Raw genomic sequence first — 25,595 nt, 5'->3', positions numbered from 1 at the left:
AATTTAGGGGCTCGTTAAATTTTATTTCAACAATCTATTCTCTACCTCTTTACACCAGGTCGTACGGTAAGTTCTCAACCTGACACAGAGATGGCGCAAGTATGAACTAAATGAGTTAAGATATATGCTTGTATGATCCTTTAAATGGCATACTGCAAAGTTTCAGACGCATGCGTATAGTTGCATGTTGCTAGCGATCGAGTAAAACAAACAAGTCTACATTTTCTGAAAAGAAAAAAAAAATGGGTAAAATTGACGTTAAAGATGTTTTAAAATACTTTTTTTTAAATGTTTAACCGCGTGAATGTACAAGAAGAGTTAGATTCCATTTTAAACGATTCTTCGTTGTTTTCCACTGTAAAAAAGAGCGCTAATGAACTTAGAAGTGGTTGTACCTCCATTCAAGATGTGAACGCTCGGGATCCCCAAAAACCACTACGACCGAAAAATGTGAAAGTATGGATTTTTGTGAAGTCGTCAAAGAAATACATCATAATACGTATTAAATATTCGCCGACCGACGAAAGCGAGCGTCTCGCTACAGTTTATACGATGTTTTGAGTATAAAAACGTTTTTCGATGAAAAAAACAAATAACTGAACACTTCTTCACTTTTTATTCACCAGTACAACCCAGAGTCCAAACAGATGGGGGAGCGCATAAACGTGCTCCAAAGAAAGCGAAAACGGTTCCATCTTTAGGAAAAATGATGGGTGGGGGTTTTCTTTGTTATCCTTGAGTGTGGTGTTCATAGATTACCTGGAAAAAGGGAGGACCATTACTGGGGATTATTCTACTTCACTACTGGACCAATTGAAGGGGGTATATTTAAACTAAACGTCCACGTCTGACCAAAAAGAAAGTGTTTTTTCATCATAATAATTCACCTGCACATACTTTTCGGGATTTTGCTGCAAAACTCCATGGCCCACTTTTCAAAGTGCTTCAACATCCGTCATAATCACCGAAAATGGTTCCCAGATATTACTACCCCCTTCCTAAATCTGAATAATTGGCTTGCTGGACGAAGATTCATTTCAAATGATGAAGCCAAAGCTGAGACAACCGCTTATTTTGCAGAGGTGGACAAATCACCTTATATTGAGAATATTAAAAAGTTGCTAAATGAATCGAATTGCAAGATGACTTGAAAAAAAATTTCCGAAAAATCGTTTGCTTTCTTTGTTAGGCCGAGAACTTTCCAAACCATCCTCATATGAATAAAACCAATATTAGTCTATATTTGTAACAGGGAAAAAAATCTTCGGCGATGAAATTTTATGTTTTACAAAATTAAAAAAAAACTTTTTAAAAATCTAGGAAGATACTGTTGATATTTGTTTTATCCGTAGTAGATAATAAACTATGGGTGGTCACGAAATGACACTGAGTTGTATATCCAGGATGATTTTGAGAGCAACTTTTTCTGATCTGTCAAAGACTAATGATTGTGTAGCCGATGATAGTAGTGGAGGCACTAGCATCAGAGTTATCTCTAATATCAGATAATTTATATTTTATATATTTTATCCGAATGGAAGTTAGAAAATGTTTAATATCACTAGTAGGATATCAGGATTGATAGATATAGAGGTTTAATAGATTAGGGAGTTTGAAAATGACTCTTCATTTGGACAGTCTTGTGTCAGTTGATTTATAGATGGATTTTAAATAATACACTCCATCCGAAATTATTCACCGCGTCAACAGCTGTATTGTATCTCCTTATTTTTACATATTATTGTTGTTTTAGTTGCATAATGTACATTTTTCTACATTATAAACAATTTTTAACTTATATTTATTTGGTTAGTCAAATTAATAATAATTCCAACGAGCAATTAAAAAATAAGTTATATTAAATACTAAGGAAAATTTCAGACTGAATTAGTAATTGAAACAAAAAAGAATTTTCAAGTTAAAGTTAATGGCTCAAACAATCATAAATTCATGTAACAAACCAAGGAAAACACTTGTTTTAAACTAAGGATGACTCTCTAATTTAGAACATCTCTAATGTCAGATTTTTTAATCTGTTGTTTTAAAGATGTGCTAAACTTCCCTCCCGCAGAGGGAGAAGATGTGTGATCTATAAAGCGGCGCCCGACTATCCATTTTTATTTATTCTCAAGAAATGTTCTGAAATAACTATGTAATTGGCGATAATCATAAAATTTCTTTTAAATTAAACTATACAGACAACAGTAAGTGGAAATTAAAGAATTCATTAAAGAAATTTAATGACTAGTACGAACGAATTAGCATTAAAATAAATTGTTTTAAAATAAACATCTAGAGTTCAAGGATTTATATAACACCCTTTAAAGAAATAATTTTCATATTTTGGCTTAAGTAAGCCACAGAAAAACACATGTGGGATCATTGTACAAAAATTGAATGTACTCGAATTAGATTTGGACTGCTATTTACCGACTACAATTATTACTGATCCAATGAATTTTTTGAATTAATAATTGGTATCAATTTGATAACTCTTATTTTAGAATTCTTTGAGACTCAAAAAGCAAAACATACGAAAAATTATTGTTCCAAATCTTTTTATCGCTAAGAGTTTTTTTGTATTCTACTTCCTCTCAGAAATTGCTGTAATTAAAATTTTATCCGGATTAAGATTTAATTTAGTGTATGTCTCAAACGTATACGCTGTGCTGGATTTGCTGGATTTGCTGGTATATTTAACTGAAACACAGGACGTTTAAATTCTGTGTTTAAGTAGTATTCATCAGTTTATTTGTGGTTTCTTATTCATCTGTTTTATTAATGACAAATGAATCGACTCTAGTTTTGATATTAAATCAGCTGGTTTACTCTGAATTTATGCTAGAACCATTTCGGTCATAGTCGTAGCTAGATTTATATTTTATTTAATTTCTGATCAGATTGCAGTGCACACAGAAAAAAATTCTTTTCCGAAGATGTAGGTTGGTTTATGTTTAAGAATCTCGGATTCAACCGTAAATCTTATCCTAATCTATCTTCCATAGTATACGGATTTAGTGAAGATGAAATTTCTTTTACGATAAAACTATAAAAATAATTGCAAACGTTACATGTACAAAATAATTGTCTATTGTCAGTCTACTCTTGAATACGGAAATGATTTTTATTTTAAAATTAGTATCACAGTATTACTAACGTAAATAATATGATTTTGTATAAAAAAAAGTGCGGCTTTCATCCTAGGGCAACTAGCTGACAAATGGCAACATTGTATTGTAAAGAAGGCAGATGTGCGACGCATGCCGCTCAACCACTACGAAAAGGGCTGTTATAGTGGGGGTAAGAAGCCGCCGGGTAGGAGAATGTGAAGCAGGTTTGTTGAGCGCGTGTATTCATTCTGTTCTCTTGAAATTCGGTTAACGTTGTTATTTGTCTTACCGGTGTTTACGGTGAACATGTGACCAAAGGTTTTTAATATGTCAGTATATACTTATTGTGTTTTAAAATAGTTAAATTAGTTAAGTTGCTTGCTAATACAAGTGGTAATTTTTTCGGGAGTGTACAGTTTTGAAACCGTTTCATCATAAACAAATCAATTTTTATTGACGTCTACATTTAATTCGGCGGCTAAATTAATTTATGCGAACTGAGTTCAGAGAAGGTATGTTTTATGGAAGTCTTTTTCACACTTTAATTAAAAACTTATATTTTATTTTTTTGGAAAATCATATACCTTTAAGGCATACCAAATTAAAATTTAGGTTCACAATTTTAAGTCGACTTAAAATTGTAAAAAGAAAAAAAATGTGTGTAACATTCAAAAGATTTATACCCACAATTTTATTATTTTGTTTTTAAATTAATGTTAAGAAATAAATGGACATTAGAGTATTTTTAATAAATATAAAATAACTCTGTATCTCTACTCCTAATGCAGAGTTAGTTTTGATTTACAAAATTAAGATTAGTTTTTAAAGTAAAAATTAATTTGTAATTAAAAATAATATTAGTTTATTTCCGTTTGTTTATCTTGAAATACTCGTTTTTTTGTGTCACTGTATTAAGGCTAAATAATCATATTTTGTGACTACACGGTTACGGTTTTGTTTTATCGATTATTTTTTTCTATTTAACCCAATTTTTACCCCCTTGTACGAAGTAAAGGAAGTAGTGTGATCGCGAAAAATTTCGGTTTTCAGATTTCAACGGAAATATTCATTTTCACCATCCCTGAATCCATTTTGACTAGTTTCAGCAGGACGTCTGTACGTACGTATGTACGTATGAATCTCGCATAACTCAAAAACGATTGGCCGTAGGATGTTGAAATTTTAGATTTAGGACTGTTATAACATCTAGTTGTGCACCACCCCTTTTGATTGCAATCAACTTGACCAAAAATGTACAAAAAAGCCCAAAATTCAAAATCTTTGGATTTTGGACTTTTTCTTAACTGCAGTAATAAGCCCTTACAGAGAGCTTTTCAACAATACATCATATGTACTTATTTCCATTGAATCCAATGATATAGCCAAATAAAATTGTAATTAATGAAATATTTGGATCTTATAAGGGGAAGGCACATTGTTCAAATCCGACTTCATCTCCTTTATTTTTTAACTTTTTTTAAATTTAATTATATTTATTAATAATAATTATTAACCTCTGATATAAAAAAAAATTGCAATAAATAATTCAATAACAGTAAAAAAAAAAATCAGAAGTTATTAATGAAATAAAATTCTATGTACTTTTCATTTAAAAAAAATGTGTATATGCAATTTAATAGGCGTACAAGGAAGTTATGTGGTGTCCACATCATTTTTTTTTTCATGTTTCGTTCTATGCTTAGGCGGGAGAATGTTGCGTCCTTTTTTTTTGCAACTGGATCTCTCTTTCCGATTCCAACCCTAGCTTAATGTATAAATAAATATTCTATTCAGATTGTTGCATAATTACACAATTTTCACTTCCTTGTACGAAATATTGTGATATCGAAAAATTTAGGTTTTCAAATTTCAACGGAAATATCCATTTTGACCATCCCTGAATCCATTTTACTAGTTTCGGCTTGACGTCTGTACGTACGTATGTATCTCGCATAACTCAAGAACGATTAGCCGTCGGATGTTGAAATTTTGGATTCAGGACTGTTGTAACATCTATTTGTGCACCACCTCCCCTTTTGATTGCAATCGACTGTACCAAAAGGGTCCAAAAATCCCCAAAAATTTGGATTTTGGACATTTTCTTAATTGCAGTAATAAGCTCTCATTGAGAGTTTTTGAACGATTTATCATAAACTGTACTTATTTTCATTGGTTCCAGAGTTAGGGCCAAATGAAATTTTAATTAATGAAATATTTGGATCTATAAGGGAAAGGCATATCGGTTCGAATCAACTTCATCTCCTTTTTGATTTTTTAAATTTATTTAAAAAAAAATTTTTTCTTTAAATTAAATATATTGATTTATTAATAACTATTAACCCGTGATTGCAAAAAAAAATTACAATAAATAATTATTCAATAAAAAAAAATATGAAAAAAATCTGAAGTTATTAATGAAATAAAATTTTATGTACTTTTAAAAATTGGAATATGTAATTTAATAGGCATTATTACGTATGTGTATATGAAATAGAGTTGGTGAAATATCTGATTATTTAATATTAATTGAAAATTGTAGTTTAGTTTCGTATTATTTTTCGATTTTCTAGTTTAATTTTATTTAATTATTCTGAAATTTCTCCCTAATTTTATCTACATTAAAATTTACTACAGAGTGACTAGTTTAGACCGTCTGTAACTGTTACTAAAATTAATGAATTGAATGAAGATCACTTGAATCTTAACTTGCAACATTAAAATTATTAATTTTAATAGTCTTTAAAATTAATAGTCTGTATCAAATCAAATCTAATTAAACTAGATCTTAATGCGACTTTGATGAAATGTGATCTTAAAAAAATTAATGCACTAAAGAAATATTAAATCTGAATGTTACCTTTTCAGTGAAATGTCTAGGTGACATATTTGTCTAGGAGTATTTGAATGAAAATTTTATGTTTCTGTTTACATGTTTTCATGGCATTGTGCCTCGACATTTTTGTAGATGAGTTTTCAATCGTTTTCGGTTTTTGTCTGTACACCTTTTGTGTCAACACTCAAATCGAACCAATAAATTTTACAGTTTGTGATAAAACACTTTAACTTGTAACAAACCGTTTGTGATAACAACTATTGGTCTTGGCTATTACATTTAGGAATATTGCTGTCGGTATTTATCTTAATTTATTCTACACTGACTTTCATTTTCTTCGAAGCCCCCTCCTTTTGAAAAGAAAAACAAACTACTTCTTTTGTTTCCACCATCGGGGTGGTTTTTAAATTAATTTCTTGCAGTAAATCTTATAAAAAACTGTGTGTAAAACATTTAGAAATCTTGAGAAAGGGTAATAATTAAACCCATCACGCGGTGAGAAATTTTTTTTTTTTTTTCTTTTTTTATCTTTTATGAATTCAGTAAATGAGTGAGTGAGTGGGAAGGTTAGTTATCGCCAATATTAAACTTTTTTTTTTAGCTTGTAAATGACCATATTAATATTAATCCGCTGTATTTCCTTCTCTCAAGCCTATTATTTTTCTGTTTACTACAAATACAGGGATAATGGATTTCAGAATTTATGCTTAGTACTTAAACCGTTTTTACAAATTTCATTAATACACTTTTTATCGTTTTCGATAAAATATCTCGTTTGTAGAACACTTGTATAAGGACGAAAATAACATTTGTTAAATTTGCTGTGTCTTTTATATCAGATTTTTTTTGCTAATTTTGAAATCGTAATTTAAAAAAACTTTTTTTGAAATTATAATTTTGAAATTTTTATATTCGGCCGAAATTATTATGAATTTAACTGAAATTCGATTCTACCCTAAACTGTTTCTTTAATCAAACCGATAAGCACTTGGCCTGTGACTGGTGCACTTGTGGAATGTCTTCGGTATTGTATGTGTGGTCAATTCTGATTGGGGTCTTAATTTTAAGACCATGAGCATCCTGTATAAAGGCTGATAAATTTCAAGAAATTGAACGACATGGCAATGCCTTGTGGCAGGCCGGATGGGATGAGAAAGAGGGTGGGCGTTATACGCATGAACTGTTTCCAAATGTTTGCGGGACGCCTCTTGGGTGCACCCTAATAAATATGTGACGCAATTTCTTTCCGGCCATGGTGCTTTTAGGGACAGACTGCGGAAATTCGGCCTGGTAGATTCTGGGATGTGTCCTCAGGGTGTACAATTGGTTGACACCTAGCTTGTTTTTTATGAGTACTCGATGTACGAGTTAATGCGCACGGAGATCATCTGTCGGCTTGATCTTATCGAGTTGGCGTTGGAAAATTTTGTGGTGTACTTGGCAAAGGAGATGAATGCTGAGGGGATCTAGAGCCCTGCTTGGATTTCTCTTGTATTCTGTTTTTGTTGATGTTTTGTTTTATAAATGATGCTTTTGTTGTCTTTGTCCTTTGTTTCGTTGTTACTGTGTTATTGTTCCGTGTAAGATTTTTATGTTTTGTGATGTGTTTTGAACTAACTTTTACCTTCTACAGGTAGGTAATTCAGTTCCTTTGTTTCGTTAAGTCCTTTCAGTCTTACTCAAGACTCTATGAGATGTGTTTTGTTTTGCATTCATTAAGTAGTAGTACTATTTAATGACTCGGCATCCTGGCCGAGGTGGACTGGAATATGTCAAAACCCGAGGTTTCGAAGATGACCTCCGGTAAAGCCCATAAGGGCTAGGAACGGAGGAGGTAACGGAGGGTGTCTTCCCTACGGTGGTCAAGATGCACTGGTGGAATAGTGAATTGTACGGCATGTAGCTTCTTGACAAGGCAAAGTAAAAGAGCTTGTATTACATAAAGTACAAATGTACGCCAAGCATCTTATTCTTAGTCGTTTTGAGTTGTTCTACAGCAAAATGATAATTTTATTGCTAAACTAAGTTCCTGATAGAACTTTGTACGTTACTTTTCACTTTATCAGAAGATTCGTTCTTTTTCTAGTTGTTTCTTTGTTTTTTCATTGTAAACCTCATACAATAATAATATACAATTTCTACAATGAGATTACTATACGTAAAATATTATATTTTATTTTTGAACAGCGTCTTATTGGTATTCAGTGTTGGAAGATACACGGTATTCCAATGATTTTCCGACTGTTTTATCAGTGATTATGTTATTAATTTTACTTATTGTTAGAGTTATAAATACTTCTTATTTATTTATCTAAAAATAACACTGTTATCATTTTTTAATTTCATCAACTGTATATTTATTGAAATTCCTTTGTTATCTTTCAACATTACCTATTTCAGGTTACATACGGTGCCCTTGTGTCAATAAAATCTATTTCAATTAATTAATTTTATTTATTATATTGTTTTTAAAGTTATTTTATGATAAAACAGAGGCGTGTCTGATAAACTTGGGATCGAAAAATTAAAAAAAATTGTCAATTTTTAAAAATGAAAAATTTTCCAGGTGATTCAAACCACCGTTGGGGAGGTACCACCTTGTGGAGATAGATTGAGGCAAGGTTTTGCATTTTTCATATACAACAGAAATTTTTATTTCGTATTCTCGCACAGATTTTGAGCTTATGTATTAATCATAAAAAATGTCATTATAGTCAATGTCACAAAAATGGAACTTTCCTGTGAAGAGAATTAAAAAGGAAGAATTTTCTTTCTTGAATAAATATTTTCTTTCTTGAATAAATATTCTCTTACAGATTAAAGAGTAGGCATTCAAGGGAAGTTCTTTAAGTAACACGAGTATAAAAGACTCAGTGGGAGTCTTGTAACTTAACAGATGCATTTTTATATTTCTTGTAGTATATGTGCTTGTGTACATGCGTGTCTTTCGAGAAACAATTTTTTTTAGACCAATTTTCTTTTTACGAATTATTATATCTGATGATCTGGAGTGCTTCGTTTTGAAATAATTTTAACTAACATTTATAAAATTAACAATCCATAATAAAGGGTCTTTCATTTTCAGCTCAGAAAGTACAATTATAAAAAAATAAAGTATGTGTAACATCGATCAATTTCTTATTTATTTTGAATCTTATAACATTACACTTGTAAACCAATATCATTTTTGCTTTGCTTGACCTAGCCAAGTCAAGCAACAAAATTTTACGGGACTCTCGCACAAATCAGCTTGAATTCCACAATAACGCGTTGAATATTTACTTTCAAGCCACTAATCATTAATGATTTGTTGATGTAGACTTATGACTTAAAATAACCCTAAAGAAAAAAGTCTAAGCAAGTCAGATCATATGATCTTGGTAGACAGTTGACAGTACCATTTCGTGAAATTGTCGAATTACCAAACTTTTGAGGCAATAACTGAATTATTTCAGCAGCTGCGTGGATATGGTACTATCCTGTTGAAACCACATCTCATTTAAATTAAAATTTTCCAAATTTGCAAACAAAAAATCACTAATCATAGCTCGATATTTGCCATTACAAAATTACTTTTAGTGAAAAAATTTAATATTTTACGCAGCGATAAAAAAAAATTATAACAATCAAATCATCTACAGGTTTAAAAAAATTCAGTGTTTAAATTAACCATTAAAAAAAAAAAAAATTAAAAAGCATCTCCTTGAAACATCAATTCACAAAAGAAATACAAGAAGTCAAGAGAATTTTGCTGCTGTAAGTACAACTAATCAGGAAATGCCTTGTGATCCTGATTTCGAGGAAGGGAAATACCTTTACCGTGGTTTTGAAGGGGCAACGATTACACATACTGCTTATGGTAATACGTGTAAGCAGTTAACATCTCCTTGCTCGTTTTTGAAAAAAAAAATGGCACATTGATGCCACCAGCCTATAATCCACACCAAACAGAGATTTTTTCGGAAGTAATAGTCGCTGTTGAATAATTTATGGATTGAAATCATCCCAAATACGCAATTTTTCTGGTTTTTAAAGTCATCAAGCCAAAAATGAGCCTCATTTGAAAAAATGATTTTTTTAATGAAAATTTGGATCCACTTCGAGCTGCTCTAGAGTCCAATCAGCAAATTCTCTACGAAGAACAGTCCCGTAGCTCGAGTTAGTTGAATCATATGTGGGTGTAGAGTAAGAACTTGACACAAAATTTGCCATGTTGTTGAAGAAAGGCCCAATTCTTGAGAATGATGTGGAATCGATAAATTTCGATTTTTACAAACATTTGTACTTCTCGCTCTCATGTAGATCTATCTTATGACAAGTTTCAATCGGATACTCTCCAGATAATAATCCGGTAGGACTAGGGATACCAAAAAGGTCTTTAATGCGGTGGTTTCCTCTTGCCTTCTGCAACCTATGCCGTTAAAAGTTCGGTTTATCTGCCTTTAGGAATGGTTTCCCATTCCAAGAGAAGAGGGTGCCCTGCTTTTTGTCGCCCCTCCACCATCCATAGATGCTGTTGGCATTTGAAGAAGGGGATCTCCTTATCCTGAGAGATGCTCGGTCCCACCCTTCCTTAGCCGCTTACGCATATTACCATAAGCAGTATGTGTAATCGTTGCCTCTTCTATACCACGGGAAGGTAAAGGAATTTCCCTTTTGCGAAATCAGGACCACAAGGCATTTCCTGATTACTTGTACTTACAGCAGCAATATTCTCTTGACTCCTTGTATTTCTTTTGTGAATTGATGTTTCAACATCAAGTAGAAAAATTCTCTTCAAATCTTGTAAGCAAAACATGAATTGTGGTTTTGTTTGTCCGATTATGCACACAATAAATATCTCGAAGTGCACGATACGTAGCTGTAACCGATTCCATATTTCGATGGTAAATTTGTAGTATTAGTAAATATTGAGTGCATAATAATGATTTGTCATAAACTACTGAAAAAAATGACATTTGAAAAATTAAAAAAAAAAATCAACGTCATCACCACAATCGGTCAGTTTTTGCTCAGTTTGAAAAACCAGTTTATAAATCATTCTAAACTGAATAAAAGTGATTTTAAAAAAATAATTTTGTGCCAGTAGGCTGTATGTAATACATTTTTTTTGTTATTGTAAGCCATGCTGTATTTTGTTTTTTTTTATAGTTCAGAAATGAAACCTTGTATTTTTAAGAAATAATAGATTACAGAAAATGTAATTATTAAAATTTGTACAATGTGTTTAGCGAATAGGTTTTGGATTAGTTTTAGTCTGGTTACTATTGTAAAGACAACTTAAATTAGATTTATCACCTGAACCGATTGCTCTACCTATGATAAGGTATGAGACAACGTTACCTTTAACCATGACAAGTTGGTTGGTTTCAACCCACCGGGTTAGTCTAGTGGTTAAACTCGTTATCTTTAACCGTGACAAACTGATGGTTTTCGTCGGCCTTCGTGGCGCGAGTGGTAGCGACTCGGCCTTTCATCTGTAGGTCCCTGGTTTGAATCCCGGTCAGGCATGGCATTTTTATACACGCTAAAAATCCTTCATCTCATTCTCTGAAGCAATACCTAACGGTGGACCCGGAGGTTAAAAAAATAAATAAATAAAAAAAAAAGTTGGTGGTTTTTACTTACCGAGTTGGTCTAGTGGTTACACTCGTCATCGCAAATCAGCTGATTTCGTAGCCGAGAGTTCTAAGGTTCAAATCGTAGTAAAGGCAGTTACTTTTATACGGATTTGAATACTAGATCGTCAATACCGGTGTTCTTTGGTGGTTGGGTTTCAATTAACTACATTTCAGGAATGGTCAACCTGAGACTGTACAAGACTACACTTCATTTACATTCATTCATCACACCTCACTCTCCGCAGTAATACCTCTGAAGTAATACCTTACGGTGGTTCCGGAGGCTAAACAAAAAAGGAGAGAGGTTGATTGGTTATCACCAGTATATTCCTCTTGAAATACCATTGTAAGTAATTGCGACCCAATAGTGTTATTCAATATTTTGTGCATTACATATTAAGGATTATATACAATTAAAATAAAAAGTAAGATGGTTTACTTACCAAATATAAAGTTAAAAGTTTTTAGACGTAGTACCTCAACAAGAACTAATATTAAAATAAAACATATCAAAATTTAAAAAAAAAACAACATGTTTTTGTATTAGCTATTTTAAATTTAATTTTCATAATTATTTTTTTTTTGATGATAATATATTACGCTAAAGAAAATTTTATGTAAGTATTTGGTAAAGAAATCATTTGCAGTTTCTATCTTGGCGCTTCATTGTCTACCTATTTTTTAAGATTTCAGCAGGTAATAGGTAATAATAACCCTTTTTACTCAGTATCCAAGCTTCCCAGTTTTTTGGGGTGGGAGGGGGTTGTATGAGAAGGGAGCTCGAACGTTAAATAAGGATAAGATATTGGCACATATTTTAAAAGTATCGAAGACAAGAAAATTAGGTGAAAGATGGTGGCCGGTCGAATTTTGAAGTATTTTTGCTTACCATAGTTTTAAATGTAGTAAAAAGAACTATTAAGTTGTTACCAAACTGCTTGATAATCAGCTGGTATTAAAAGAAGGTTCAGTGTGAACTAAATGTTTAAAATGAATTTTTATTTACTCTACATTAGGCAGTAATGATCAGTGGATGTCTGTACGAATTTTTTGTACGCATTCCATGGGGTTAGTATGAGGCTGTGAACATGATGAAGGTTGTAGAACAATTGATTGATAGGTTTCGATTCATTCGTATAAACTGGTTTACTCGTGTACTTTTTTAATATCTGCTAAGTGATGTATGTAATAAAATTTTTATTTAGTAATTAACTACGAAAATGTCCTCAGGTTTAGATGATATTATCAGTAAACTTTTGAACACTCTTCCAAATATTATCTATCTTTAAGTACTTGATTAAAATAGTCTTAATATCACAGACGATATGTTCTTGTTTTCCGCTATTTTTTTGTAGTATTTGAATAACCCTTTCGAAAGCTATCTATCATAAATAACAAAAAATAAAAAAATAAAAATAGCATTATTATTATTATTAGAAGAATTTTAAATAAATCTATACTTTAAAAAAAAAGTTCATTAATCTTTAAAATAACTTTTCAGATTTCCATAAACCGTACTAAAAATTGCATCACATAAATAATTCATCCATTATTTGTATCAAGAAGAGATACCGGCTTTTATCACTAAGACAGGGTTAATGCCAGAGGTTTTCGTAAAAACAAATATTAAACGGTAGATTAATCTTTTTTTTGGTTTACTTATTTCGCGTCTAAATATAAATATTTGTAATGGGGTGGATTGCTTTATTAAATTATTTAAAATGATAGCATTGTTGCAAGTACAGAGCAAAGAATATTTCTGGCATATAATGAGATATAAAATTTCAGGACACTCTGTGTAACCTAAATATTCGCACTTCATATTTGCCGATGAATCTAATACTTAATTGCTTTATAATAACTGCTACTTTGATTTATAATAAGGATAAAAAATCTCAGGTTGTCTTATTTTATTCTTAACCAGTATCCTTTTAACTTGCGCAATTTCTTTACTTTATCGAAATTTTTCTTTAAGTTACTAAAGGGAAGTAACATTTTATGAGTACTTTTAACAACAATATTATTTACGTCTGTTTGAAACTCTATAAAAGTCTATAAAGGCCTGCATAATAATTAATTTTTTACATTTTTTCCGCCAAATCGTTCAATTTTGATGTTTTTAAACCATCAAATTTTATTTGTAATATAAACATAATTCAGTCACAATACCGGACTGCTGATAAGATAACTCTTTTAGGAGAGTTACTGTTTCCTTATGAATGGGCACAATACATTTAATCACATTTTTGTTTATGAATGTAAATTTACCTGTGACGTAATAATAGTTATTTTTTATTATTATATAAATTTTCTTAGTATGCTTTTCAAAGTTAACAAAGCTTTTTTTTAATTAAAAAAAAAACATTCTCGACTGCAAAATTACACGGATAATCAAAGGATTTGAAAATTTGTGATTCTACAAACGATCAAACTGTACGAGGATATTGAGGAAAGGCATATCATAGAGGAAATATATTTAATTTCTTTTTGCCCATTTTAACAATGTAAATTGGAGTATGATTAAAACATGGTTCAAAAGGTTAATTTTTTGTTTGTTTATATTTAGTTTTTAAAAAAAGGTTTTCAGTTGTGAAATTAAATCGTTCAGATCAACGGAAACGTGATTAGGAAATAAAATAAGAATATTAACTATCCTTGATTTATACCGTTAATATGAGCTAATTAGTAAACTTCGGATTTATTCGCACAGGTTTACGCTTCTTATATAGTAAAAATTGACTATCATCAGAGTTTCTTTTTAGTCGGAATTTAAAAAAAATATTTCTTGTCTTTTTTTTTTGTTTCTTTCGGTCTAGTACTTATCCTGCTAATAACGATATTATTAAGCTTTCGACTCCTTGGTAAAGTTATAACTTTATAAACATTTAAATTTATTTAGTATTTGTAGTTGCAGATGGTTTGAAATTGATTGTAAAATTTATTCTACACTAATTCTATTTGTTTACAACGTTGTCGGATATTGTGATTCATTTACGAAGCAACGCCCAGGCATTGAATTTTTTAAAATCAGAACAAAAAAAACATGCTACCGCCTACGATTGCACAGAAATTATAAAACAGAGAATATTCTATTATTTATTTCTTATTCCTTTATTCAGAAACTGTATCGTTCTCTGTACATAACTGATACTTAAAACAAATTTTACCCCTAACTAGAGAGGAGTATAATATTAACTATTCCGTGGCAGAGTGGAAGCGTCTGTTTCTTTCATCCTGACTTTCCGGATTCGAGTCCCGTTCATACATGCCATGACACGGAAATCATATTATCATTCATTATGGTTAAGTATTATTAGGCTTCAATCTGTTTGCGTTGATTTATAGAAATATATCTTTGGATAGTTGTTTTTTATCCTCTAATTCTAGAACTGTTGCTCAGAATTTTATGAAATAGGTTTAAAACATTTTCCAATCACTTGAGTGCTCTTATCAAATTACCTTCATATACTTTTTAAAAGTATTGGAAGGTTTAAAGAAAATGAAATCGAAGATGGTCTTTCCTCCATTCCGAAAAACCAAAATTATTTTTATACATTGAGGGAAAAAATGATAGACAGCTTTTAAACATAAGCATACTATGTGTAAGTATCGTCACGTTAGTTAGTAGTTGTTACAACAGTTATCAAAATTGCCGTTAGTTAGAATTTAGAGATGGTGAAAATATTAAAAATAATTAAAATGATTTAGAATGACATGTCTTATTAATCAATATAACAATGGAAATTAATACAAATAGACAATTAAGATTAACTGATTCATGAGAAAATTTGTCAAATGGGTCAATCCATTCCAGGTAGTCCAGAAAAAAAATAATTGGTTGCTTGACCATGATAATTCTAGACTGATAATTCAGACTATGATGACGATGATTCTAGATTATGATAAGTCTTTCTTTCTTCCAAATAAATAAGGCGCATTTGTTCTATATTAAAATGTCTATATAAATTTAAACAAGCTCACAAAAAATTCATATTTTGTAGGTGAATTTCCTTATGTTTTGTTAGTTCAAAACTGATTAAAAAAAAAAATTTGTTACATCCGGTTCAAAAATGGCGGCCATTTTTGTTTTAGGCCTCACGGTGTATTTCGCGTTCACAAGTATCTACGATTTTCCAAATTTTTTATCACTGGTTGCCGCCTTAGGTTTTCCAAATAAACTGCCATTGTATTCAATACATTGTGGCCTGCAAATCAAAGCCCTATACATATGATTTTGTTCATGTACGCTTTGTAGCCTAAAGTAATCGAATGCGAATGAACAAAATTCAATTTTCATAGGGTAATTTCTCAAACACAGAACAGTTTCTCAGCCTCAATTTTTTCTGTACTTTTATGTTTAAGAGTGTAGTTACTTTATATATAATATCACTGGTGATTAGCTTATCCTTTAAAAATACATCCTTTTAAAAATTGAATTTTTTTATATTTTTCAGTTGCAATATCTTAGTTGGGAACCAGATAAAAATTTAAAAATTACACACATAAAATGTCTCTATGGTATTAAACGTTAGTATAAATTTCAACTTTGAGATTCAACTCAGAGTAAGTATAAAAAAATTGTGAATTCGAGCAAAAAATGCTCGATTCCTCACCGGGATAAGTGGGCATAAGGAGTTATTCTATTATTTCTAAGACATTTTAAACTAGGAAAACCATATTTCTTAAAAATAAATGATGTACCTTATTATAAATAAACATGTAGTCTGCCTGATATATAATTTTGAATTATTTTAGATACAATGTTTCTCTTTATCAAAATAATGTTATCCTGAAGTCGGGACCTATAACGGCTAAATATTAAAAATTGTTCATAAAACACTGTCCGACCGCAGCAAGAGCTGCGGCCTCTTCACAGGAGTGCCGCGAAATATTGTAAAAGCTTCATAATTTATTGAACCAAGAAATTTATAATTTGTTAATTTGATTTTAATAAAGTAAAAAAATAATGAAGATACATGAGTTCTATTTATCTTTATCTCTTACTTACGAGTAGTCATAGTTTTACTTAGGGTATGGCGTCATGGAAAACATTAATTGAAAGAGGGCGCTGCGACTCGGAAAGTTTAGAAACCACGCATATGCGACTGGAACAAAGCCCCCTTCCCACAGATACAACGAAAATGCAGCACCCATTTATTTGTTATAATTTCCCACATACATTTAATTCCCCACTTTTTAAATATTTTAACTAGTTCCCAAAAGTCCCGTGAATCCCGAACTCTTAGAAATTTTTCCCTTACCTATTTAAATATAGCAGATTTATTTTTATTACAGGGACTATGATAATTCTTTCTTCCAAATAAATAAGGCGCATTTGTTCTGTATTAAGCTGTGTATATAAATTTAAGCAAGCAAAACATTCTTTCCTAGCCTTACGACATTCCCAGTCAAACCGTTTCTGCCTACTGGGTTCTTTAATGTTTCCTCTATTTGACAGATTTCCTCCGGCTGCCTGATAAATCATACCTATAATTTTTTCCCCATCCTGATCACTTTCCCCAGACAAAGCCGCGTCTCGTTCTAAATTTTCCAGTGCATGCTTGTACGCCTCTGTTTCCGCCTCAGACCACCTTGGCTTCGGTAACAGAGACAGAAAACAGTTATCATTTTTAAATGGTCGCTGCGATTGTACTCTCACCTCAATGGGCAAAATCAGCGTAAATAACTTGAAAATCGTTAACTGTCCTTAACTTTGTCGATATAAATCTACAACCGAACTTCCCATCCTCCTAATAAAAATCTAATCATTCCTCTCATCACTCCCTGTTCTCCCAATTATCATACACACATCAAACCTCCCACACAATTCAATCACTGTCGGTACCTGAGTATTAACCACCTCATCCTTAGAACACCTAATTGCATTTACATTCCATTCACTCTCCATTATTTCACTTGGCAATGTCTGTCGACCTCCTATTCTACTATTAAAATCCCCGAACAGAACAAAGTAATAATTTTCGCCAATGTTTTCCATAAAGCTTCATAATCTTCTAAAATCATCCTTCCACGTCCCACTACTGTTTAAGTAAACTGGAATTACGTACACACAGTAATCATCTCATTTTACTGGCATCGCTGTTCCCCCGCATAGGTTGGAAAAAACTACAATTTAAACCCCGCAAATTATATTTATAGGCTAGCATAATTTCACCTTTAGATCTTCCATAACCCGAACTTCTAACTGCTGGAACCCATACAACCTTATACTCCTGAAAAAAAATTTCAAATCGTTCAGCTATCTCATCATCCACCCAAGTCTTACTCAAAGAAACAGTATCGTACTTCTTTATAAACGAAAAAACATAATGGATCAATAACTTACCGCTGAGTCCCGCTACATTATATCCTAGAATCTTAATTATTTTATCTCGCTTCCCTTCCTGACAGACAACCTCACACTATTGAACCTCCCCGGTTTGTCTATTGATTTTTTTAAACAGTTCCCCAAAATCATAATCGAACATCTCCTTCAATTTGGCTACGCCGTCTTGCGAAACGCACATCAACCGTCCCGTCGCCGTCCAAGTAAATTTTTGACCCTCCACAATCAGCTAGTTCACATTAATAATCATGTTCTTATTGCCCAGCGCTTTAATAACTTCACTTCGAATCGCCACAAGCTTTCCCCTTTTTTCCTAGTTTCCCAATCAAAGTCTTTGTGTACTATCATGCTAGTTTCTTTTAACCTCTTTGTGTTTTTAACATACACTCAATATCGCTATCAAATGGCGAATGCACAATAATGGGAGCATTATCTTTTTTTTACCAAATGTATGGGCTTGATTAATTGCTGCTTGCCTATCTATTTATAGCACATCCCTACAGAAATCCCTCATAATCACACGGTAATCCTCATCGGAATTAAATCTCAGCCCTTTGAATATTAAATTATTTCGGCGCGCCCGTTCTTCGTAATTATCAAGCCGGCTCAAAATTTTGGGGTTTTCTTCCTTCAAAATCCTCCCTTCTTTCAACGATCTATTTTCCTCCACGAGATTTCGAATCGCAGCCGTTATATCCAAAACATCTTCTTTTGTTGACAGCTTGGCCAAGTTTTCATCGAAGAATTTTTTCATCATTGCTTCCATGCCTTGAAGCGGATCGACATTTTTAAAACCAGAGATTCGTTTTGGTGATTGGTCCTTCTCGTCAGGTGAATTAACTGGACGATCCCGTTTTCCTTTTTGAGACTGCGGCGTTACAAATTTATCCATAATTTAAACAAAAGTTGCAAAGAAACACTGATCACTCTGAACACAATTTAAAATATTATAGATAAATATTTATTAAATAAGTTTATTTAAATAATGTTTTATTTAACGATTTAATGTTTTACAAAATAAAACTGATTTGACCCAGGGAGTGTGAAAGATTTAATAAAATACGCAGAAGATATTATTCACCAAAAGCAAAACACAGTAGTCAAACAACACGTGTATCAATAAGTAACGCTGATAAACAAGCGCACAGCAGTACATCCTTACTCACCAAGGCTAGAACTCATTACTGCACCATATTAAATTACACACACATTTTTGTAAAATGAAAAGTACATTAAATTTTATTTCATTAATAACTTCTGATATTTTTCATATTTTTTTTTTTATTGCTATTACTGAACTGTTATTTATTGTAATTTTTTTTTACAATCGGAGGTTAATAATTATTAATAAATTAATATATTTAAATAAAAAAAAAGAAAAATTAAAAAAAGGAGATGAGTGGGATTCGAAACGATGTGCCTCCTTTCACTTGAAAGATCCAAATATTTCATTGTCTTATTTAGCTATAACTATGGAACTAATGAAAATAAGTGCCACTTATGATATATCGTTGAGAAGCTGTCGATGAGGCTTATTATTGCAGTTAATTTAAAGCCCAAAATCTAAACGTTTTTGATTTTGGGCTTTTTTTCAACACCTTTGGTCCAGTCGATTGCAATCAAAAGGGGAGGTACACAAATAGATGTTGCAGCAGTCCTAAATCCAAAATTTCAACATCCTACGGATAATTGTTTTTGAGTTAACGCGAGATACATAAGTGCATACAGACGTCACGCCGAAACTAGTTAAAATGGATTCAGGGATGATGAAAAAGGATATTTCCGTTGAAATCTGAAAACCGAAATTTTTCGCATTCACAATACATCCTTTACTTCGTACAAGGAATAAAATATAACGGAAGGTGATTTTTAGTCGGATTTTATTTATATTTTTGACAATAATAGTATTTAAAGAATTTTAGCTAAAAAATGCAAAGTATTTATTCTACTTTGTATTTTTCAGTTATCTGAATTTTTGAGGTGTAGATAAATTTAGTTTCAGATGAAATTAAATAACATTTTTCATTTCAAGGCTAACTTTAGGTACTGTATTTTAATAATTCAAAATGTTTATCAACTTTCTTGAATTAGTTCAGAGGATAGATTTACTAACTTTAGAAGATAATATTTTCATTTATTTTTTAGATTTATTTTTTTTTACTTTTTTCTTAATAAAATAGTTATGAGAATTTCAATTACGAATACGGAATTCTATATTTTACGTTTAAATTTTGTAGCACATAAAATACAAGAGATCTGTACTGCAACATACCACTTTATATTGTGGTGTATGTACACATTCCATGCTTGCATGCGTTTACTCTGACGCACTATTTATAATTTGGCAACTTTTAAAAGAAGTGTAAATAAACTTCGTGAAATGACCAACAACCTTTCTATATTTTAATTTCTGTGTGATAAATATAATATATATATTAGATAATTTTTATCGTTAACTTTAGCCGTTTATTACTTTATTTATTGAAAATTGTTACAAAATCATAGCTAAGATCTTTGGGGGCCAAAATATCGCTAAGTACATTCAATGAATTTAATTTGTTGTAAGACAGTAAAAGTATAATAATTGTCTACGAGTGTTATTGTTATTTTATTCTTTTTCCATAAAAAAGACGATACAAATTGCAACTGGTTGTTTGTTTATGTGAACGGGCTCCTGTTACCGCGAACTTGTTAGTTCAGTTTTAACTAAACTTAAAATTAAGTATGATTAAGTAAGAGCCAACGTTTATGGTTTTTTTTTATGTTGAGAATTGAGTCCTCATGCATATATGAAGTAGCTTCAAAATTGATTCGCTTATTTTTACCTGAAGGGAGTATGACGATTTGTTTAAATAAGTTAATAAGAATATTAATTTTTAGGATTATTTTCTTTAAAAGAAAAAACTTCGTATAACATTTTAAATTTTGTTTTCAAGTTTGAGCGCATGTTTTATTTCAACTTTTTTCTGTATATTTTCTAAATTTTAGAGTAATCTTTTAAATATTTTTAAACAAGTCGTAATTAAAAGAAGAACGTAATGCTAATATATGAATAATACGATCAAAATTACCAACAGTAAATAAAATATTATTATAAAAGAAATGACGATTACACCGAAAAATGTTGTAGACGCGACTTGAATTGATATTTTTGAATACTATTTATTACGAAATAGTACATCTGAACATTAAAAATACAAAAAAAAAACTTATTCTAATATCGCATAACAACTCAAACGGTTTGTTGTGCACCAAATGAAACTGATTTGAAACATTATTCAAGTTAATTTTTCCGATAAAGAGTTTTAAGGAACACAGAAAGGAATAACCAACTTGTCAAAACATATGTACCCGTTCCGGTGAGTTGTCAGAGGTAAATAAAATAAATGTATTAATAGAAATATTTACTTTTCATATCTTAAACGCGTTTACTCGGTCTAAATAATTTTAGAAAAATATATAAAATAGGGAAAATATGAGCTATAAATTACCTTTATTTAATCAATAAATATGAGAGCGGCTTATATCCAAAAAATTGAAATTAACTGTAAGATTGTATCCTTGTTCAGAAAAATTAAGCAGGGAATTTTAAAATTAAATTTTGAGAATACATGAGGGGGAACTTTGCGCTGTGGTGATATCGTAACCAATGAAGTTCATCTGAGGTGCGATTATTGCTAGTTGAAAACTTTTACCAATACATGAGCGGTCAGTTTCTTTCCAAAAGTTATCCACTGGAAAAAAATTAGCTTTATCTCCTAAAGTTTTTAAGACGAAATCTTTGGATTACTAAAAATGGAACTTTCGTAAGAAAAAAATAGTTTCGTGTGATCCTATACTTACCTTGGGGACTCTTGAATATGTTCCTTGTGTGTGTGTGTGTGTGTGTGTGTGTGTGTGTGTGTATATATATATACTTTAAAAACTCTATTAAATAAAGAACTCGCAACCAATACTGTTTAAATTACAATTGATTTCAAGTAAAGATGATTTTTTTTCAAAATTTCAAAAAACTGAGTGTACTAAACATATCTGTAAACACTTAGTCTTCTGTATAAATATATTTTTAAATCTTATCAAAATCATTTTTTTTAAATTTAGCTGTAAATTTTTTTGTCTTGAAAGTGGCTCTAAAGTTCTCTGAAGGATAGTTTCGGAAGGATACTTTTCCGTTTTCTGAAATCACTTATTTATATATGAGCTAAATGTGTATATTAAAGCTCCGAAGACTGAAAAATAATTTTTAAATACATTATCAGTGCATTAATGCGTAGATGAACAGAACAACGATCACTCGAGGAGGGACATACAGCAAACTTGGTTTATTAGATACAATTATCTATTTAAGCGTGTAATCGATTACAAGTCGACTAATTAATTAACGAATTTTAACCTGGCACCATTCACCAAAAAATCGAATCGACCGCTTTAGCGCCGAATCTTACCGAAGGAAAATCGATCCTTACCGCTTGTAGACGTAAGAAACAAAATGATTTACAATTTATGACTACTCGAATGACGAATAAGAATCAGACAAATAAATAAACCGAAACAAGAATTAATCATTCTGTGTAATCGCATCATTGACCGTTATGAATTTTGCAAAATAAACGGTTAAATAGTATTTAAATCGATTGCTATTTTAAAAGCCTAGTGAATAGAAGAAGCATGTATAACAAATTGTGACTAATAGACTTCATTATGTTTTTTCACATCATTATTTCGTATGGCTGCGACGTAAAACCTGGGGTTCGAGAAGCCGGAGTCAGTTGCTTCTTTGAGATAATAATGTCAACTTTACGATAAGTTCCGGTGCTTAAAATATGAGCGAAAATTTACTATCTCAAATGAAAATAAACATTAAAACATGTTTTCAAAGGTACACAAAATAATTTGTTTTGAAAGACCTAATTTTGAAATTTTGAATTTACAAGAAATAAACTATTTATATATTCTATTACAATACTTTATAATATTTAAATAAATAAATTTATAACTTTATAAAAATTAATTGCATAACAAAATACAGCATCTGATGATAATTATTCACTTCTGCAGTTTATACTATTTATTAAACCAAGAATTTTCATAACAAACTAGAAAGGAAGTATGGGAATCAAAAAGACATATTAAAAAAAGTATAAAAATTATATATTTTGATAAAAAATTAATGCAATACTGATGGCTTATCAAAAAATTTCACATTTGTGAAACCTAGTTTGATATATTTTAACTCGTATATTAAATGTTATAAAAATAGAAAGTATTGATTTTTTTTTTAGAATAATGCGGGAAATGCATTTCTTACGTGAAAGTGAGAAGTTCTTTTCAACTTATGTGACTAAGTAATTCGTTTACGTATATGTGTATAAGTAATACAATTTAATGTTTTGTTTGTGGATTTTTTATAGAAGTTCATAGGCTCTGTCCAGAATAAATTGACATATTTAAATAAAATTTGGGATACAAGTTGTAAATCCATATTCTGTAAAAATAATATTTGAATAGGAATACCTTTTTTAAAATTTTAAAACAGGGTGTCGTATTAATTTTTAAGCCACAACTGTTTCGTTCCTGATTTTTAAATTTTGTTTTACTGTTAAAATAAATATAAAGCATTTTATCGAGATCTGACTGACTTCGTAGTTGTTCAAATAAGATTTAAAGTAATCACGTTGTGGAGAAAATTGCTAAGAATTCAAATTTTTTTGCATGAATATGTAGTTAATATAAAAAAAAATACTATTCTGTTCTACCAGTTTTCATTTTCTCCGTTACGAGAAAATAATTGTTTTTTCTTCTATACCATTCAGGGTAATGAAGAAAAAGACAATAGTTTTTCTTTATTATTTTTTTCATTTGTAGTAGTGGTTAACTCGTCGCAAATCAACAGCTGATTTTCGAAGTCAAAGGTTTTGAGGTACAGATCCTAGTTAAACTTAGTTGCTTTTATACTGATTTGAAAATTAGACAGTGATATCGATTTGGTGGTTGGGGTTCAATTAACCACACGTCTCAGGAATGGTCGGCCTGAGTCTGTAAAATACTGCACCTCATTTATATGTCATAAATATCATCCTCATCTCATTGAGCCGAGGGGGAGGTTGCTTATTGTTCACTAGTTGAACAATTTTAATTTTTAGAATTTTCTTTATTTACAGGTGTTGTGGGCTTTTAATGAACCAGTATTACTTTAATATTACTAGTGAGGCATGATTTTGCCAAATTTATTCCTTAATAGTGGAATCTCGTAGCGTAGGAGATAAACAAAAATCACTTTTTTATAGGTTATACACAATAAATATTTCAATGGCAAAATTGATCTTATTATTATGAACCTATTACTAATGAAAACAACGATAAATACAAATTCAGAAGTATTTCACGAATTTGTATTAAATTATGACTTAAATTTTGAACCTTTACCATTTTTACAAAGGTAAATTAATTGATATTTTCTATAATCTTTAGAAATTGTGTGGATGTTTAAAACCGTTTAGTATTTTAGATAACAATGAATATCTTAAAATTCTATGAATATTTTTGAGTATTCAGCCTCGGAATTTTTCAAAATATTAATAGTAAACGTATCGCTCTAAAATTACTTTTTATACTTTTGACCGGGTTCAGTGATTCACATAATGATTACGCGCATTCAGTTTGCTGTTCTTTATTGAGAATATTCGTGATAGTTTCCGTGCAGATTTTGTTTTCAGATAAATTAATATTGTTATCCTAAGTTTAAATTTTACTTATTACCAGCCGGTCACAGTTCGATTTGCGCACCCTTCCTGTCTAGCCAGGGGGCTCTGCCCCCTGGACCTCCCTTTGTTCGTCAAACTACTTGTGAGAATAATAATAAATAAAAATGAAAGCTTGTTCAATTTATAAAAACTATTAGTGCATTATAATTTCTTTAGAGTAATTGTTTTGTCAGTACAGGATCCGAAACCGAGTGATCTGAAGAATGTGTTTCAAAATAGTCGGCTTCCATCTTATAAATACTCTACAACCTCTGAACCTCCGCTGTGTTCATTATCCTCATGGTTGTGAGAGTAATACTGATAAATAACCATTAAAGCCTGATAAGCTCTCTTTCTTCCAATGTCTCCTTCGTTCTTGACGTAGTAGCTCTGATATGCTCCGCTGTAGACAAATATATCCTTTTTGGTTCTTCTTTCCATTTACGAGCACGAGAATACGAACACACTTCTGTCAAGGCGCCAAAATTTCCATGATCGGCGTACTTAGTCTGTACATTATAGCTAAAGTTGCTTGTATCCTTATTTAATAGTAGTAACCCTACAATGACATCAGTATGAACTCGTGAGGACTAAAAATATGAAATGTAAAATTTAAATGCATAATGTAAAAATTGAAAATTTAAATTAATAATTTTTCATGAAATATATATATATATATATATATATATATATATGTATATCATGAGTTATTTGCATTTCTAAACGTTTGTTGGACTTTACTAAAAAACCATTTTCCGAGCAGATATGGCGGAGCGACGATTTGGCGTTTATCTTGTGGAGGATAGTTCCTTTTCATCAGTATAGCGTCAAAAGTCGCAGAATTAACAATACTTGCTTTATAAACACAAGATGAAAAGGCCAAAAAATTGAATTTCAATACATTTTTTCAACAATGAAATTGAAATTCTTGTATGAATTAGC

At 30.9% G+C, this 25,595-nt stretch overlaps 1 protein-coding gene and 1 pseudogene across 2 annotated transcripts in view; both read left to right on the top strand.

Annotated features, from left to right (window-relative positions):
* Window positions 1-3,334: 3,334 nt before the first annotated feature.
* Ncc69 (sodium chloride cotransporter 69) overlaps window positions 3,335-25,595 on the top strand; it is a 235,386-nt gene continuing 213,125 nt past the window's right edge. For both annotated transcript variants that reach the window (XM_075371314.1, XM_075371306.1), the window contains exon 1: window positions 3,335-3,622. The gene's annotated coding sequence lies outside the window, so the exon portion shown is untranslated. The remainder of the gene's footprint in view (window positions 3,623-25,595) is intronic.
* LOC142318578 (U4 spliceosomal RNA) lies at window positions 21,531-21,710 on the top strand (annotated as a pseudogene).

Source organism: Lycorma delicatula, chromosome 1, assembly GCF_047948215.1.
Source record: "Lycorma delicatula isolate Av1 chromosome 1, ASM4794821v1, whole genome shotgun sequence".
Lineage (NCBI taxonomy): Eukaryota > Metazoa > Arthropoda > Insecta > Hemiptera > Fulgoridae > Lycorma > Lycorma delicatula.
The sequence above is the reverse complement of the archived record's forward strand: the minus strand, read 5'-3'. Positions and strand labels throughout refer to the sequence as shown.